This window comes from Cucumis melo, chromosome 8 (genome assembly GCF_025177605.1).
Source record: "Cucumis melo cultivar AY chromosome 8, USDA_Cmelo_AY_1.0, whole genome shotgun sequence".
Taxonomy (NCBI): Eukaryota; Viridiplantae; Streptophyta; class Magnoliopsida; order Cucurbitales; family Cucurbitaceae; genus Cucumis; species Cucumis melo.
This window is the reverse complement of record NC_066864.1, coordinates 18,576,355-18,590,638: the sequence shown is the minus strand read 5'-3', so window position 1 is coordinate 18,590,638 and position 14,284 is coordinate 18,576,355. Positions and strand designations below refer to the sequence as shown.

The 14,284-nt window shown below is 31.3% G+C and overlaps 1 long non-coding RNA gene across 2 annotated transcripts; it reads right to left on the bottom strand.

Annotated features, from left to right (window-relative positions):
- Positions 1-2,794: 2,794 nt before the first annotated feature.
- Positions 2,795-14,284, bottom strand: LOC127150531 (uncharacterized). 2 transcript variants are annotated; one of them, XR_007822912.1, is made up of 4 exons: positions 14,049-14,284; positions 13,859-13,942; positions 13,673-13,772; positions 2,795-3,198 (listed from the first exon to the last, which is right to left on the bottom strand). It is a non-coding gene; the product is annotated as an uncharacterized LOC127150531 (long non-coding RNA). The 2 variants fall into 2 exon arrangements; XR_007822911.1 differs by lacking the exon at positions 2,795-3,198 and having other exon boundaries at positions 12,793-13,772.

Sequence of the window (14,284 nt, the reverse complement as noted above, 5' to 3'; positions counted from 1 at the left end):
TACTTTGGTTGAAAAAATAGAATCTCAATTGGTATGTATACATAACAACAGTGTAGCTCTTTGAATTAAGAGTTTGTTTCTTATCTAATATTATACATTGTAGGAAATATAAAAAAATGATCAAATAGTTACTTTGGTTGAGATACAAAAAGAAAATGAACCAGTAACTGAGAAACAAACTTCTACAATTCATTTAAAATCTCAAGTGGTATGTATACACAACAATTGTGTAGTTCTTTAAATTAGGAGTTTGTTTCTTGTCTAATATCATACATTACAGGAAAGACTAAACAACAAGTTGAGATTAAAAAAGAATGATGAAGCAGTTACTTTGGTTGAAAATGAACCAGTAACTGAGAAACAAAGTTCTACAATTGACTTAGAATCTTTATTGGTATATATATATAAGAACTCTGAAGTACTTTACATCAATTGTTTTTATTTTGTTATTTAACATTGTGCATTATAGAAAATGAAGGAAGAACAAAAACCAATAAAAAGAAGGAAGCTGTGTAAAATAACAAATAAAAAAGTACCTGATCAACAAGTTAGTCCACCCATAACATCTACTGAGGTTATATTAAAACCTACAATACTTGTTCCAAATGTCAAATAGTGAGATGTAGATAGTTATGATCCCATATAGCCTGTGGATGAAAAATTATGGAAGACATACTTATCTTGGAAGAGATCTAGAAAAACAACTAAGGAAGAGAGGACAATAGTGTTCACAAAAAGAATGAAGAAATTTTTCAAAAAGTTTGAAGAAAACATATGGATACTAGGAGACGTAAGTACTCTTTCCAAATTTCATTTTATATATAAAACTATACGATCGAGTACAATATTCTTTATCTAACTAAACAATCGTTTATCTATAATACACGATTGTTTGATTAGATAAACGAACAAAAAACGTTGTACACGATTGCTTAGTATAGAAAAGAATGCTGTAAATGGTCACTTGTATTTGCTAAACAATAGCTTGAATTTTGATAAACTATCGCTTCTATTTATTAAACGATCGTTTGATTTTTTTGTAGACCATGAATTTGTTATTGTACCATGTGCAGAAAAAAAATGTTGCATATAAAACATCTTTGCAAATATGCTTTTACAGTACTAGATTCGTCATTTATGGTAAGTTATTATTTTTTATTATTTTTGTATAGAAGTTAAATTGCATAATTATATTTTGACTAAATTTGTTTATTAGTTCTTCAAGAATGGAATAAAAAAAGAACACTGCATAATTAGGCAACGACTTTTTGATAATCATGTGCTAATCAACGACAATAAGGAAGTTAAATGGACAAACACAACAACACACATAACATTATGGTCAGAACTAGATTTAGATTACTATTTTGTTTTAATTGTTGGTGAAATCCAAGATAAAGTAGGGTGGGGATATGTCAACTACGTGATTGGCTGCATCCACATAAAAGAACACCAGTTAGCTGTTGCAGCTGATATGAAGAAATGCAAGATCTATGTATTTGACTCAATGCTAAAATATGTTGAAAAAAACTTGTTGATGCAGTTCTTACAATGCCTGCATGATGCATCCCTTTACTGGCAATTGGTATTGGAATACATGCGCATAAAAAACGTTTCATATGTGTCCCTTGGTTAGTAGTAAAATCAAATACCACATTACAAAAAGACACTTCATTTGATTGAGGAATTTTTTGTGCCAAATGTATTGAATGCCTTATAACAAATGCAGACTGTGATTTTCTAATTATGGATAACATGAAACTGTTTAGACAACAATATATAGTAGAATTTTGGACAAATAAATTCTATTGGTAAATAAAATATTTGTTTTGGTTGATGTACAGGTACATTTTTTACTATTTAATTTTAATCAACTCTTGACTGAATGTTTGTACTCGTTTAGATAGATGTCAAAAAACAAGTGTATAAAGATATAAAAACATTCGTGTAGAGAAATATAAAATATCGTGCATATAGCTTTAAGCGATTGTTTATATATACCAAACTAATGTTTAAAAGATCGCGAATTTTCTAATTAATCTAAACGATCATGTAAGACATCATAAACCACCACGTACTTAAGTCAAACCGATTTCCTAAACTATATGTAAACATACAATTATCAAGCATAAACGATCAGACGATACAAATCACACAATCATTTAGTAAAGTCTAAAGGATCTTCTTAATGCATGTAAACAATATTAAGCGATAGTTTATATATACCACACTAATGTTTAAACAATCGCGAATTTTTTTATTATTCTAAGCTATCATGTAAGACATCATAGACCACCACACACTTCAGTCAAATCAATTTCCTAAACTATATGTAAATGTACAATTATCAAGCATAAATGATCAGACGACGCAAATTACACGATCATTTAGACATACTAAATGATCTTCTTAATACATGTAAACAATATTAAGAGATCGTTTATATATACCACACTAATGTCTAAACGATCGCGAATTTTTCTATTAATCTAAACGATCATGTAAGACATCATAGACCACCACACACTTAAGTCAAATCGATTTCCTAAACTATATGTAAATGTACAATTATCAGGCATAAACGATCAGGTGATAGAAATCACACGATCATTCACACGATCATTTAGTAAAGTCAAAACGATCTTAATGCACGTAAACAATTGTAAGCAATCGTTTATATATACCACACTAATGTCAAAACGATATTAAATCTCCATCAACTTTAATATCAAACGTTTATAGATAATAATGAAAGAAAGAGATTACACATTTTCATTAATTGTTCAAACCTTGCTTACAAGTTCTACTATTATGTCCTTTACGATTACAATTGGAACATCTAGTTGAACTACTAAATTCACCAACAGATGGAATTCTTTATTTTCTTGGTCTTCTAGCTTGCCGTTTAAAGACTGGATGTAATATTTTTATGATAGAATCTACAACTCTCCAATCGAAATAAGATCCAACAGGTTGAATACAACCACTGTATGTTGCTGATAGTGTTTCTCTCTAATAAAAATCAGATACACAAGAATAGGTATCTAGATTAAGCATTCGTAGAATAGCAAAAGCATGCGCACAAGGAATTTCTTCAACATCCCATACTCGGTAACTACAACATCCCACGTTTAACTTCACAATAAACTGTTGATTTTCATCCGTTACTTGGTATTCAATCATACTAATTGGATCAACCTAATACATAAGACAAATAAGGACAATTAATAAAATAATAACAAATAGATTTCAATCTCTGTATACATCATATATATATATATATATATATATATATATATATATATATATATATATATATATATTGATATGATGGAAAAAAAACCCTAGAGAAGCATGATTCTTGTCTTCTGCTACATGTTTCTCTGGGGTTTTTTTTTCCATCATATATTATATGATGGAAAAAAAAACCCCAGAGAAACATGTAGCAGAAGACAAGAATCATGCTTTATTCTATGTGCATCTAAATGATTTAGAAATTAACATGCTGTACCTAAACGATAGACCTAAACGAAGAATAAAGAAGGTAAACGATGAACTTACCTTTGTCGTTTTCAACTTCTTTTTCATTCCAAAACTTGTTCTCTGCATGAAGATCACGAGCAAAGGACAACCACTATGTTGACCTACTAATCTCAAGACTAAGAATCGAGTTGTGGGACTCATTTTATGAAGGATATCTTAGAGAGATGGAATGAGGAAAGTATATCGTTTAGAGGTTTTTTTATGAGATTTTCATCATCATCTTCACATTTTCTAAATGAAAGCCTAAATAGAAAATTACATGCAAAATACATGCAATTTTCTTTTATGAAATCTCAACACCTAATTTGTAACGCCCAAAAAATTAAGATAATTTTGGAGTTAATTATCTTAATTTTGTTTAATTAGATTTAATTTATTGGACGTTATTTTGAATTCATTAATAAGAATTATTTATTTATTTGGGAATTGAAACTAATTAAATATTTGTTGGATGAACATTTAATTAATTAGAGGTTTTAGCATGTGGTGTTTGTTTGAGCTTTGGATTAAATGGTAAGTTAAGAGAATTAAGTAAAGTTGTGGATTTTTTTGTGTTGTTGAAGTTGAATTTAATTAAATAATTATGGATGTTATTTAATTAAATTGTAGAGGAGAAAGTTTGTTGGAGATTTGATAATTATATGTATATGTGGAAATATATATATATATATATATATATATATATATATATATATATATATATATATATATATATATATATATATATATATATATATATATATATAATTATTATGTTAATGGAAAAGATAATTATATTTGTTGAAATATAATTATTTAAGGAAAAGAAAATTGTATTTTGGAGAAAGATAAATAATAATTAATTATTGTAGAAGATAATTAATTATTTTGGAGAAAGATAAATAATAATTAATTATTGTGGAAGATAATTAATTATTCTGCAGAAAGATAAATATTGATTCTGGAGTGAAGTTGTTATGGTTGGGTTAAGATAATTCATGTTGGAAGTTATAAGTGATTTATTGGAAAAGATTTGATTGATTGAATTAATAATATGAAAAAGTTTAGTTAATTATATCATGGAATATAATTATGTTTGTTTGGAAAAGAAGATAATCTACGAGGAGAGAGATGGTTGATTTGATTGGACGAAAAAGATATGTATTTATTTACAAGAAAGAATAATGGTTTAAATAAATATATATATCTGTTGTAGATTTTGGTGAGAGAAAAATAATAATAATAAAGAAGTATTATTATTATTATTATTATTAATGATTGTAAATGCCTACGATTTTGTGCATTTAAAGCATTTATTTAGGAAAGATAATGAAAATAAAGATATATGTATATTTTTGGTATTATATATATCCTAAAAGGAAAAGAAAATAATAATAATAAATATTATTGTTATTATTTGGGTCTATAAATAGCATTGGAATGCTTAAGTTAGAAAGTAAAGGAAAAAAAGAAAAAGGTTTCCCATCTTCTTCTCTAAGATAACCCTCTGCTATCGCTGCCTCACTAGTTGTAATTAAGATTGGTCTCTTTGAAGCTTGAGAATTTAAAGTAATGAATTTTTCCATCAAGGAGAAGAGGATTTTTCAACCTCCATGTGAATAACCTTGGTAAGCCAATGAAATTAAATTAATATTTTGTTAATTTAATTTCGGATCTATTTAAGGTTTCTTTAAAGGTTCAATTGGCTAATTGTTGAAGATTAATCTTGGATTTTTTTCCCAATCAATGTTGAATTGGTTTCAACCCCTTTTGTTTGAGAAGTTAATTAATTTGGGAGAATTTTTGGATATTAGCCAATTGCTAATTTCATTAATTAAGATACTGAGTTTTTCTTTTATTATTAGGATCAAGTTAATTGGAGAATTTTTACTGTCAGCTGATGAGTACTTTGTTTGGCTAAAATCTCCAGGCAAGAGATTCTCCTACTAGACCTTCGAACTGAATTTAGGAGACCGCATGTAATTATGATTATGCATTGATGGTAGTTAAAATGCATAACTTGTGCTATTGATAATGACTGTCATTATACTGATATTATGTTGATAACTGATGTCATGTTATGACTAGTAGTTTGTTGATGATGATTACTAGATTTTTATGTTGATGATTGTTGATGCTGATGTTGATGCATGATATATTAATCTTAATGACATATTAATCACATGATTAAGGACGTTAAGATTAATACTCATGCCATGTTATGATGTTATGTTATGATACATGCTATGGATATGGTGTTCTGTTAACTTTATCTATTAGAGTTGTACCTGCATGGGTGTCCTTCGGGATCACCACATTTTTAGGACTGCATAGTTCGACGGGACCGCTAGTCTGGCATTGACATAAACATGATTCGAGTGATTCGACGGGATCGCTTGCACCCGATTGTCTTAGTGTTTCCTCCGGATACACTACAGATCAGTTTGTCCTAGGTGTTCCTTTGGGATCACTGAAGACCAGTTATGTTCCTCCGAGATCACATGTTGCACGTGTTTGGAAACGTGCCAGTTCTTGGGTACCACTTTTCAGGATTCTAACGGGAAGGTAACAGACACCTAGCGAGACTAGTAGTAGGTCCCTTACTGAGTATATGTTTATACTCACTCTTTCTATGTTTAATATTTCAGGCGAAGGTAAAGGTAGAGGAAAGCTGGCGAGCGACAGAGAAGGATCCGTGACATGCCATATGGAGACTCAGTTTTGCTTCTGCGTTTATGTATCAGTGTTTTAGCATTTTGTTTTTAATGAAAATTTAGTTTCCCTCATTTCAAAAAAAGTGTCTCTTGTTATTGTTTCCTTTTAGCAATGACATCAACTTAGTATAAAGAGTTGGGTCATTACATAATTAATCGATTAATCCTTAATGGAATTAGTGGCTTATAAGTACATTATAAGTTGCCACATTTCCCACTAACATTTAGTTAATAAGTATATTAGTCAAAGGGCAATTTGGTCATTTGACCAATTAAGTCAAAATCAAACTTTGACTTTTCTTAGTCAAAAGTCAACATTTTGACTTTTTTGCTATTTTATCCATCTTGACTAATTTCAACCTCCCGAGTATGAATCCGCATTCATTTTTCTAAAATTCAAATCATATTTGAATATAAATTCGGTCAAAGTTTTGTTTTTTTAAAAGTGAAAAGTCAAGATGTTGACTTTTACAACTTTGACCGTCTCAAAATTTTTCAAGCTTCTAAATATGAATCCATATCCATTATTTAAATCATATTTAAACATAAAGCTTAAAGTTTATATTTACCGACTTATATCATATACACTGGTCGGTTTTTCTCTCCTTACCTAATTCGAACAATTCGAATTATTCCAACATATTGTTCTTAGTTGAATCCATATGAGCTAGTAGGGGAACCTAATGGACCTCTAGATCATGGGCTCCAATGATTCGAGATTAACTGGCTAAACTCTTTTAGACCAAGCTTAATCAACATTCGTTAACTAAAAAGTCATTCCACTAAAGACTCTTAGTTGCACTCCCCTCACTATAGATATATTTCTGTCCACTTGATATAACCATGATGAGTAAGTTGATCCTCCATAGGTTGTTCATAATCTTGGCTGGGTCAAAATACTGTTTTACCCCCGATATTACATCTTGCTCTTTAAGACCCATTGACCCACTATTGAACAATTAGTTTAAGGTCCAACCTATAAACCTGAATCCTTCTCGGACCAATGAGAAGGTGGGGCCCCTTCTTCAAGACTTGGATTCAGTCCTTAAGGAAACAACCTATCTACTATCTCAGAAGTGAGTAGGAGTGAATTTCGTTTTGCACCCTATGTCCCTAGCTATCCACTCGGTCTTATCCCTGAAATGGGAGGCTTATTGGGCCAGTGATGATTAGCTGCCCTCATCTATGCAGATATAAGGATACTATCGAATGAACAGAAGTTCATAGTTAGCTCAGGATTAAGATCAAGTTACCTAGGTTATTATAAATAAAATAGTCAGTTTATAGTTTACGACATTATAACTAAAAGTGACTATTTCGTGGTTCCAGTCTTATGCAAACCATTTACATAGGACGCCCCCACTCCCATGTCCCTACATGAACGATTCAGGATTATATCCATAGTGTTTTTTCAGAATAAGGCGCCCAACCTATTTGTGCTTATAGGATTACATCCATGCTTATGTCTCTACATAAAGTTCAAGTGTATTGACAAACTTAGTAAAATAGCCTCGGGACCTTAATTTATTGGTTTTAAGATTATAGCATTCAATAATAAATTTTATTAAATCAAATAACAAAGTACGAATTTTAGGACATAAATTCCAACAAGATAGCAATCTATAAGTGCTTATATGAGACAAGAACAGAAAAATTGCTATCTTTATCTATTAGATAGAAAAAGATAGCAATCTATCTCTAACTATCCAAGATAAAAAAAAAATCTTACCAATATTCTTCTCAACTTTTCATGTTCTAAACGCAGAACATTCTCAACCAAAGACATTAAACAACACTTCATTCTAGAAGCAACTTTACTTCGTCCATAAAACCACTTTTGCAATACATCCCTAATTGAATTAAGCATCGTAGCCACATGTAGTTCTCTAAGATCTTTAAACACTGAATTTGCACTTTCTGCACAATTTGATGTCATCATTCTATAACTACGTCTACGTGAATATGCCCGAGACCATTTTCAAAACCAACACTACTAAGATAATCTTTGATATTTGGATAAAGAACTCCATGAATCTCATGTGGTACTCAAATTCATCAACGGTGTAGGCATAAGCACAGCTAAAGAAATATTTATCAAGTAGCGGATCCTTAAAATGGAGTTTCAAGTTACTTAAAAGATGTTTTGTGCACACACAATAGTCAACATTAGAAACACTCCTAAAACTCATTTAGGGATGGTAAGATGCCTATAAAAAACAATGACTAAATTAGCCTGCTTTGAAAAACTACCTCGTCTCTTTTCAAAAAACCATGTCCATGATACATCATTTTCAGAATCTATAATGACAAAAGCAAGAGGGTAGATTTGATTGTTACCATATTGTGATGAGGCTGCTAATAGGATACCACTAAACTTACACTTAAAAAAATGTCCCATCAATAGAAATAATAGGTCTACAATATTTCCACCCCTCAATTGATGCACCAAAAGGCATAAATCAAAACTTAAAATGACCACTATCATCCATTTCTAAAGCAATTCATGTACCTATAATAATTACAAACACTTTTCTATCAGCACAAACAAAAAAGAACAAAAAGAATGTGAAAGATGCTAATATTGGTCTATCTAGATAAACTGTGATATTAGTCTATCCATATCTATTTGCAAATGAATTTAAGTTTGATATACAAAACTGTTCATACCTGGGTTACATTCAACCAATTTATCAAAGAATCTTGGAATCAATGCATACGATTCAACTGTGTCACCGTGTCATATCTTTACCATATGTTCTTTCGCCCTCCAAGCTTTTTGGTAACTTATATTAACTCCAAGATTAGTACAAGCTTGATGCACAATCTCTTTAGGAATGGAGTGATTAGTAGACATGAATCTAAAATCATCTATCAAACAATTGCAAATTACTGTCGAAGAAGCTTGCAAGTGAGAACTTTGGGCAATACTCAATAAACAATCATGGCCAGAAGCGTATTTTCGTAGCATCCACAAATCACTCTTTTTATAACGAGAGGCCCGAACATACCATTTGCAACCTTCTTGCAGACATCTAAATTCAAGAGACCTAAAATTTGATACCGTAGTCCTAAATTGAAAGTTGATCTTCACTACTATCATAGAAAAACACTTTGAAAGCACTTTTTTACTTTCAAATAAACATTTTTCCTTCAAATCAGAGTAATAAGAGATGTCTCTTATAAATTCATCATTTGAAACAAAAGAAGAAGAACCTATATTTAGTGACATATCAACATTCTCCCGTACACTACTAAATGAAAAAGACATTCCCAAACAATTAACACTTACATGGGCAACTAATGGATGTCTACTAGTTGCATCTTTAGAAAAAAATTAAATGCCAAGCAACATTATTGTCTTTCTTTATTGGCACCACAGTTTGAACATTAGTTTTACCAAAATCAAGTAAAATCGATAATTCGACTAATTCATCCAATTCAATTTGTTCACATGTCAAAGCAACCAAAAAATTAAAGCTGACTCGCATATCTACCAAAATTCTGGACACTGAGTAATTCTCATAAACATTGCAGCCATTCCATTGACCTCCATAAAAAACAACAATAGGAATAGACATTCTAATCTGGAAAAAAAGAAAATATAATTAAGTATTTAATGGTGAAAGGAAGAATTAGGTAGATATCTATCACAGAATAAGAGAATAAAATGTACTAAAAATAAAAATAAACACAATGCAAAAAATAAATAAATGATCGTACAAAAGAGATAATAAATACTAAACGATCATTTAACAACAATAGATGATTTTATAAAATAAATTAAACCATCGTATAGATCAAATTAGGTGAGACTATGAAAATTTTGTTTATATGATTACCTAGGTGAGCATGCAACTTATCTTTGTTATATATTTTTTTTGAAATATTCTTTGTTTTCAATCCATCATAACTCTTGTATTAATTTTTTTTCAAAGTGTTATTTGGTTCAAGATCGTGTACCAAATATAAAAGATCTTGGTACACGATTTGGAATAAAAAATCGTTGGAATATTGGTACATGATCGTTTAGATTTGGTTGTAGTGATCGTTTAGATTTGCCTACAACAAAATCTAACAAATATAAAATATCTTGAAAAAAATCGTTGGGATGCCAAATCTATAATTTAGTGTCACACCCCCTTCCGGACTACCTGCTACCTTAGACCGAAAGATGGCGTGAAGCCGACGAACAACGCTTTTCTGTACCTGTATCTGTCGACTCTGCTTAAAACTTTCATGTGATGAACTTGCCAATCTAGTATATAAACTATTGTACATGCCACAAAACACAGCGGATCCTAGGTTAGTCAAACACATACATGAAGTGTACCTCAGCTCTTTCGTGGAAATTTGTAGTTCTCAAAACAAAACTTCATACTAATTCATGTTTTGCTTAAAATATTGTGGTTTAAATACTTTCCAAACATTTAATATCTACGTGCAGCATAAATTTCTTTAAGAAATCTAGTCTCCAAATGTATACTTGAAAAAAGTCATGAAATTCAAATACCTTTCATGGCTTCGTAAATAAACATTTATCGCATTCAATCATAATAACAATTATGGAAAATATTTCAAAGTTGGTTTTGTCACTCACAGTCTTGGGCTAGATCTTTGGTCTATAAGCTCGGTTTAATTCTTCTCGGCCTGCCAACAACCCAACCGAGTATTAAAACTCTAAGGGGCTGTTTGGGGTTAGGGTTATTACTGTGGGCTTGGGTTAGCCCAACCCTAACCCCTGTTTGACCCACGGTTTATGGAAACCCTAGTTTTAGGGTTTTCATAAACCGGGTTTAATGCCATCTTCAAAATGAAACCCTATCCGCCGCATTTCGTTTTCAATCCGCGTTGTCCCTCCAATGAACCCGTGTTGCCTCCTCGTTGAACCCGTGTTTCCGCCGTGTTTACCCCAACGTTCGTTAATCTTCTTCCTTTGTTTACCCCAAGGTTCGTCAATCTTCTTCCTTCACTTCCACCGAACAAACATTATTATGTGTATTTCTTTCGATTCAGGCCTCCTTCTTTTCTGGTTGAATTCGGTGTTTTTCTTCTACTTGTCTCATTCGCGAGTTTCATCGGCGCGTGTTGTCGCGTGAGATGGCTTCTCTGGATTTACCTTTTTCGTTATGTTCATTCTCATCCTTCTTCTCTTCGTCTTCACCATCTCTGCGTTCACCGTCACCAACAAAGCCGCCGGAAAAGTTCTCTCAAACAAAGGATATAAAGAGTACAGACTCGGTGATTACTCCAACTGGCTACAGAATCGCGTCAGGAACAACAAAGATTGGAACAGAATAAAAAACTGTCGACGACAAGGTGTGTGTCGAATTCAACTAGAAAATCGCTTCTGAAACCATTGCGCAATTCTACCAAGAACACTTATCTTCAATTCAGGTACGATTTAATTCCAATTTAAATTTTAAATAAACCACCCCATAAATAATTTCATAAGTAACGAGAGTTTGTGTGTGAATTTTTCTGTAGTTTGGGTGTTGCAAACCGGCAGATGAGTGTAATTTCATGTACAAGGCACCGACTAAGTGGGAAAAACCGGCGAATGTTTCAAGTTTTTCGAATCCGGATTGTGGTTTGTGGGATAATAGACCTGAAAAGTTGTGCTTTGATTGAGAATCCTGCAAAGGTGGAGTGTTGGATAATTTGAAAAGGAACCGGAAGGTACTGGTTTAGCAGAGAAGGCGATGGTGGTTCTGAGTAGCCTGGCTAGGATTCAAGAGGGAAAGAATGCGATTGTGGAAGAGGGTGGAATTGTTGCGCTTGTAGAAGCAATTGAAGATGGGTCGGTGAAAGTGTAATATCACTTGGTTTGATTTTCTGGGTTTGGGGATTTGATGAAATTCTGATTGGTGGTTGTGTGTCTTGAACTTAAATTCTGTGGAACTCATCACCTTTCTTGTAGCTCTATGTGAAGTACATTGAAGTTCTGTAATTTACATAATTTATTTTTCATATTTTGGTTGATTCTATTCTGCTTATTATCGATTGTTTAAAGTTTGAATGGTAGTTGATCTTGAAATAGGGAATTGCTGCTGCAAATCTTAATTAATTAAGAGAAAAAAATTGAATTGGTACGCCTAATTAGACTCATTGAAGTCCGTTTATTCTTATTTTTGACCAGCCTGAAGTATATTTTTCTTTTTAGTTAATTAATAATGTTTTCATTATATATTTACAAAAAGAAAAAAAGATTTAGGGTGGACTAATAATCAAAATGAATACACATAAGAAAATCAATGAAAATGGTCAATATTTGACGAATTATAATGTAATTAGGATTGTTAAAAATCAAAGAAGTATTAAAACATATGTGAAAATTGAATAGAACAAAAATGAGTAAATGATATCATAAAAAAAATGAAAATGATGCAAAATTGAGTTTAATTAAAATTGCATTAACAAAATTGGTGTAATATTGGACTCAAAACGGTTGATTCAAACATGAATTTTGAATTGCAATGCATTCCAATCTCGTTACAATGTCCAAACATCCTCTAAATTTTTGTCCAAAAAAAAAAAAAAGAAATATTGCCAAGAAAGATATAATCATTATATGGAAGTCTAAGAAACTTTCCTCCAATGTTTAAATGAAGATGTTACCTATCTCGAAAAGATATATATTATTATCTTATCTAAAAAAGAAAAGAAATATACATCATTAGTTTCCATATAATCATGTACAATTTGTTAACAAATTATTTACAATAAGAGGGGTTTGACGCTTTCGTAAAAAAATATGTAATAATAATTTTTTCTCATATTTACAATGTCATTTAAAAAAAATTATACTACATAAAACAAAATAATAATAATAATAATAATAATAATAACCCAACTCACATAACACTTTCCCCAAATAAATTTTATCATAAAATCTCCATAAAACTACCCAACTAACCCTTCCCCCAAACACATATTATCATAAAATCCTCATTAACCCTTCTTACCTAACCCTTCCCCCAAACACATATTATCATAAAATCCTCATTAACCCTTCTTACCTAACCCTTCCCTCAAACACATCTTATCATAAAATCCTCATTAACTCTTCCCACCTAACCCTTCCCCCAAACATATATTATCATAAAACTACATTTCTAAACCTTTCCCCCAAACAAGGGTTATGATAACACTAGTTTTATCATAACACTAGTTTTATCATAACACTAACCCTTCCTTAAATCAACCCTTCCCCCAAACGCACCCTAAACATTCTGGTTTCCTAAAGATATACATAACATGTCGCACCAAAGATGACGCTCACGAAAACAAAGCTTAAGAAATAAAATCCTATTTCAACAATTCTATAAAATTTCCAGATTTCTAACATAAACTTCAAAGGACTATAACTTTCTCAATACTTAACCAAAATGAGTGTTTTTTATATCAAAATCTTCATTTTGGGAGCCTCTAAAACTTACCTGAAGACATATAAATCTGATTCCTCGTGCATAAATATATATAACCCTCAAAACAGAACCACTTCCAGAATCGCGCGCACACGACCTCTTTAACTCGTCCCTACAATTTAACTGATTTTTAGTCGTTTTCGGTTTACAATTTCTTCATGAAAGTTGTAGTAAATTGAATAAGCTTTCCAACCATACCAAATAGAGATTCAACTCCACCGATACACTCTGAAATAAAAGAAAAACCAGAGACCTCCTGATTTCGAGTGAAAACCAACTGCCCTGTTTTCTTCATCAAAAAGCACCAAATGAATATCCGAATTTGCTCCAACGTTCTTCATAAAGTTTGTTTGAAAATGAGTTAAATTTCAGTAAATGTAAATCTCACCTCTTAATTCCTTTTGAAGAGTTCAAACCGAATTAAAAACCATTGATGTGCAGGATGAACTAAAATTCAGCCATGGATACACTTTGCTTGGGTTCTCCTCTTCTTCTTCAACCTCAAAATTCTAGTAAAATTTCTCTTCTTGTTCCAAACTCTCTCTTAGAAGTTCTCTGCAAATTGAAGAAGGAAAAAGAAAAAAAAAATGGAAGTTGGATGTCTTCAAAAATCTTGGTGGGGAA